Source organism: Lycium ferocissimum, chromosome 10, assembly GCF_029784015.1.
Source record: "Lycium ferocissimum isolate CSIRO_LF1 chromosome 10, AGI_CSIRO_Lferr_CH_V1, whole genome shotgun sequence".
NCBI lineage: Eukaryota > Viridiplantae > Streptophyta > Magnoliopsida > Solanales > Solanaceae > Lycium > Lycium ferocissimum.
In genome coordinates this window covers 21,801,429-21,807,526 of record NC_081351.1, presented here as the reverse complement: position 1 = coordinate 21,807,526, position 6,098 = coordinate 21,801,429, and positions in this window count along the sequence as shown.

Genomic DNA, 6,098 nt, shown 5'->3' with positions numbered 1-6,098 from the left:
GTTTTTCAAGTGGTGGACAGGCCCAAATTGGTATTGGATATGGTGCCCTGCTAGTGTAGCTATATTTACAAGTCAAATTTATAGATGTGGTAACAACTTGTGTTTTCCAAGTCAAATTTTGCATTTTTGGGGTGTTTATGATATATAGGGATAGTTGAATTATTTTTTCTGTTACAAAAGTTAGTTTTATGACTTTGGTACAACGATTGAAAATTGAATGATCAGATATCCATGAAATTTCCTTCTCTAATCAATTGAAAACATAGGCATCATACTTGGAGTAACAATTATTCTGAAGTTTCTCTTTTTTGTGAAAAGCGCTATGACTTATTTAAGTTCAGTTTTAATCTTTATCCTTTATTAGGTCTTGTGAGTTACTAACAATACATAAAATCATGGGTTGTATGCATTTTAAAACGATACTCCTAGGGGATGATTTTGTGTTATTTATATGAAAAATGTGTTCTTCACTTAGCGATTAATTACCCACTAAAAAAAATCATTATCACCTATAAACAACTGAACAAAGCATAAGAAACTGAGAATCCAATTGCTCATAATTAACAATTTTTTATACTCCATCGTTGGTAATAAATAGGATTAACGACGAATTTTACTGTTTATATTTGTCCGTCGCTAATTCCTATTTTTTAGTAGTGTGAGATATATGGGTGGGGGAAAGAGTCTCCAACCCACTCAAAATCGAACCAAAACAACACACTCAAAATCGAACCAAATTAAAGTGTCTTGTATCATTATGCGACACACTTTTCGTTTTAGTCCATCACTAAAAGAATGTTACTTTTCTATACTTAAAAGCAATTCAACTCTAAAATTTTATTTTACCCTTTATGGTATGATTTATAGCCACAAAAAAGATAAATGCTTGTTTTAGATCGCTAATTTCAAAATTCTTCTTTTTTTTCTTAAATTTCGTACCTATTCAAATGATGACACATAAATTGAATCAGAGTAAATTAAAAAAGGGACCATGAGACCATAAGGCATTTAGATGCTAACAAAAATAGAAAAGTATCTAATGTATAATTCAAATTTTAAATGTTTTTTTTTAAGTCTGAGTCTAAACTCAGAAACAAAATTTTAAATTCTATACAAAATCAAATTTGAAAACAAAAACAAAAACAAAAACAAAAACAAAAACAAAAACAAAAAAACAAAGCAAAAAAGCCAAAATTTTCTATTCTATCCTGTTTTTTAGTTTTACCTAAAAAAAGTTTGACTTCTAAAAATTTGTTAGTGGATGGGGACATGGGGTTACCAGAGGAAGAGGATAATTACAAGCGTCCTACCAGTGGAAGAATTGACTTGGTCCAAACAACATTTGTCTAGAAAAAAATAAAAATTTATTCACTCCGTTGTTTACGCTAAATCATGAGTATTTTTTCACGGTTAAGTAATATATTAGAACTTTTGCTTTTAAGTTATCAACATGGTAGGTGTTACGGGATCAATTTTTTCATCACTGACACCGCACGACAGTCACTCACAATGATTCAGCCTTCCTCTTTTCTTTGACACTCATTTGACACATAAAATATTTTTAGAGTACGAAATAAAACACAAGGCACAGTTTACAGGAATCACTTCCCAACTTTGTATATAACTCATGTACAAAGAGCACTTACAAAAACATTTAGATCGACACAGCCCAATCTGCCTATTGACAAGGCTGTATGTGCCTTTATATAGGCCATTAAGGCAATTGACAACCTCAATTCAACTGCATAGGATAAGCATACAAGTCATATTACAAGGAAACTGCACGGCCAAAATAGCCATTTAGCTGAAAACAAGGGAAACCTCCCAACTGGCCAACCGCTCGCGTGTGCCACGGACATGCGCCCGTCTCTGCTGAGTTTTGGATCCAACGACCCACACTCGCTCCAAAGATGGGCGCCATGCTCGACCTTCCCGCCATTTTCCATGCGCGGCATGCCTTGTGCACATGCCTACCTTTGCCGCACGCCTAGCTCGCCCATGACACTGGTTTGCCCGCACCCACTGCTTTGCCTTGCCTTGTCGTGCCATGCCTTGCCTTGTCCCGGTCATGCCATGCCTTAACCTTGCCTAGCTTGCGTTTCCCTTGCCTTAGCTCAACCAGCCCTTGACTTGTCTTCACGCACACTACCTTGCCTTGCCATGTTCTTGCCATGTCTTGACACCTAAGCCACACGCCATAGTGCCACAGCCCATGCCTTACCCGCACATGCCCATGTCGGTAGTCTTGCCAACATGATGCCAACACCATCAAGGGTCGTGTCAAGGTCCATCATGTAAATCCCTTGTCACGCCCATGCCATATCCGATCAACCAAGATGAGGGGCTAATAATAAGGGCTTAAGCCAAACCCCCCACCACCACCGGAGATGTATTTTGGGTGGACGGCTTTAATATAAAAAGGAAGTAATAAATTAGATGGAAATGCATATTAATTAAAAATAGTCATATAATTTAAAGTGCATGCCAAAAATACACATCATGTTTTATTAGTTTGGCCGCGTAAACACTGTGGGCTGGAAAAAATAATTACCTAGAGAAGATTGAGTTTAAAAGGGAAGGAGAATTACTTTTGGTTTGTAGAGAGGCCACGTTTGACATAAAATTATATGCAAAGATGAAGTATTTCCTATTTGAAAGTTGAGATTCTCTCTCTTAAAAACTCTCCGTAAAAATTACCGTTATTTTAGCATAACGCTATTTCCAATTACTTTTAGCGTCTGAGTCACACGCTCCGTCCCCATGGGGACGATGCTGGCGCCGGAAACGGCGCGTGAGGGTGAGAACAACACTGCTAACACCACTGCGAACACATCCACCAACGAAACCCTATCCAATTCCAACTACGCTAAAGCAATTCAGACCCTTGCTATTCAGAACCCTATTCGATTTGGGAACCCTGATGTTAAAGCCAAATACACAAATCACAATAGAGTGGCAATTGTCCTCTTCAATACGAAGGATTACTATGGAGTTATGTCCAACAAATGCAAATTTACATTGGTTGGAAAATTTATTAAAGCCAGACCACAAATAGAGAAACTTGTTAGCAGGATTTGCAGAGAAAATAACTATCAAAGGTAAGGCTACTATTGGGGTTTACGATTACCATACTGTCTTTATTAATTTCACTAAAGAAGAAGACTTTAAGACTGTGTGGTATAAAAGATCCATTGAAATTGAGGAACAAGTGATGTGGTTGGAAAAATGGACACCAGAGTTCAAACCTGAAAAGAACTCTCTGATGGTCCCTGTTGGAAAAATGGACACCAAAGTTCAAACCTGATGAAGACTCTCTGATAGTCCCTGTTTGGGTTTTGCTACCTGGATTGCCTTTCCATTTGCACACTTGGAATTATGTGAAACAAGTAGTAGCACCAATAGGAATTCCTCCCACCATGGATGCTGCCACAGAAAACCGTACCAGACCAAGCATGGCCAAAGTAAGAGTGGAGGTAAACTTGACCAAGACCAAGTTAACTTCTATTTTTGTTGGAACGGAGGATGAGAATTGTCCTCGAAAAGGTTTCTACAAAAAGATTGAATATGAGAATGTTCCAAAATTTTGTACCCATTGCAGAATTTTAGCACATTCTATATTGCAATGTAGAAGAGTAGAAAAGAAGAAAGCCAAGGAAATTGAGGATAAAGAGAATAGAAAGCTAAGACAGGACAACAATGTCCTGGTAGATGAAAGTGTTGAGGAGGATAAGGTAAGAGAAACCAATCAATAGGAAAACAAAAAAAAAAGTAGAGAAACAAGTGCAAGAGAAGCTGCAAGAAAACATTGATAGGAGAATGGACCATCAAAAGGTACAAGTGAGCAAGCAAAGGAAAAATACTGAGGCCAAGAGTGGATCTGTGATGAAGGAAAAGCTTGACAGGATCAAGAGAAAGAAGAAAAAGAAACCTCCAAAAAAGAGAACCAAAGTTAAAATCAGTGCTGCTCAAAAGAAAGTTACTAGCAGCATAGTTAGAGAGGGGAAAGGGAATAAAGGAAGAAGCACCATAGAAGGTCAACAAAATACCTCTAAACATATAGAGAACAGTGTGAGTGTTGAGGAGGAACAACAGCATCCAAAAATCAATAAAGAGAACGAAGAGAACGAGGCAATTCAACAAATCAGTGATACTAACAATAGACAGGTTGAAAAGGAACCTAGTGGTGAGAAGAAGGAGGGAACTGGAGATAACATGGCTATGCATAGTGACACCTCAAGCCTTCCATCACACATAAAAAGCAATCCTGGTATCAATCTGGTTGTTGATTTGAATCACAATGTGCTAGACAGCTTTAGCACCCAAGATTTGGCTGATAGCACTGAATGAGAAGGCATTGACAAAGCTGAGTACAACAAAAGTATTACACACAATAATGATTTTTCTTTGGGAACTAACGCTGATAATCAGCAGGAAGTTGCAAAGGTATCTGAAAAGGTTAGAGTTTCACCTCCTAGGAGAGGTAGAAGCAGACACAAGAAAGGACAGATAGAAAAGAAAAAGATCAAAGACAACACTGCCTCTCCTAGCTTCAGGGAGGAGAAAAACACTTCAAACCAGGATGTTTCTTATGATTTGTGCAATCATATGGAACATTAGAGGGGTGAGGTCTAAAAAGGCCATACAAAGACTCAAAAGATTGGTTAACAAATTTAAAGTTGACTTGGTTGCCATTTCAGAACCTTTGGTAAACATGAACAAAGTTGATGGTTACAAAAGATTTCTTAGATTCAATTACTGCACGAGTAATTCAAATGGTAAGATTTGGTTTTTTTGGAAAGACTATTATTATGTCTCCATTATGCAAGATCATGAGCAACAAGTTACCCTTAGCATCCAAAAGAATCAAAGTATAGAAATAATTTTTATCATAACTATCTATGCCAAATGTACTAAGGCAGATAGAAAAGAGCTTTGGGCCAGTTTGGAAGATTTGAACAATATTATTAACGGCCCTTGGAGCATTGGTGGGGATTTTAATGTTATCTTTCATGCTGAAGAAAAACTGGGTGGATTACCCCACAGAAACTCCAAGAGTTTTGATTTTCTTTGAATATATGGACTCCTGTGGTATGTTAGATGCAGGATTCCATGGTTGTAAGTATACATGGTGCAACAATTGGAGACCAGGCACAAGAATTTGGAAAAGGCTTGATAAAGTGTTTTTTAATGATGACTGGAACAAGATGTATGCTAACAACTCTGTCAAGCATCTAGATAGAACTGGCTCTGATCACAGGCCTTTACTAGTTAGGTGTGACAATGGGCATACTGATGGGCCTAAGTATTTCAAGTTTCTGGATTTCTGGACCACCCAAGATGATTTCTTAGAGGTTGTCAGAATGAATTGGAACCATAATGTTACTAGTAATCCTATGTGGATTCTTCAACAAAAACTCAAAAGTGTTGCTAGAAGACTCTCCATTTGGTCCAGGGAGGAAATAGGAAATATGCATGAACAAGTGGAGTTGTGGGAAGCTAAGATGCAGTACCTAGAAGATAAAGATCTTATTTAGAAATCTGAAAATAGTAAACAAGAAGTCAACAAAGGTCATGCTGAATATGTGCATTTGCTTAACAAGCAGGATTCAATCCGTAAACAAAAAGCTAAGATCAAATGGTTTGAAGAGGGGGATACCAACAACGAGTACTTTCATTATGTGATTAGAGATAGAAGAAAAAGGCTTGGGATAAATAGAATCAAGAATAAGAAAGGAAAATGGATCTCTGGGAATGCAAAAATTGCTAAGGCTGCTATCAAGCATTTTGAACAGATTTTTAATCTTAACCCCAGAACTCCTGATCCCAGAATTCTGGAGTGTATCCCTAACTGCATCAGCAAAGAGAATAATGATTATATCTCCAGCTGCCCTCAAGAAGAGGAAATCAAATTCACAGTTTTTGACATGAGTGCTGATAGTGCTCCTGGACCTGATGGGTTCTCTGGTAAGTTTTTCCAGTTTGTTGGGATATCATTAAGAAGGAAGTAATAGACTTTGTTCAGTTTTTCTTTATTGAAGGAAAACTGACTAAATTATTTTCATATACCCTCTTAGCTTTAATCCCTAAGGTTGATTCCC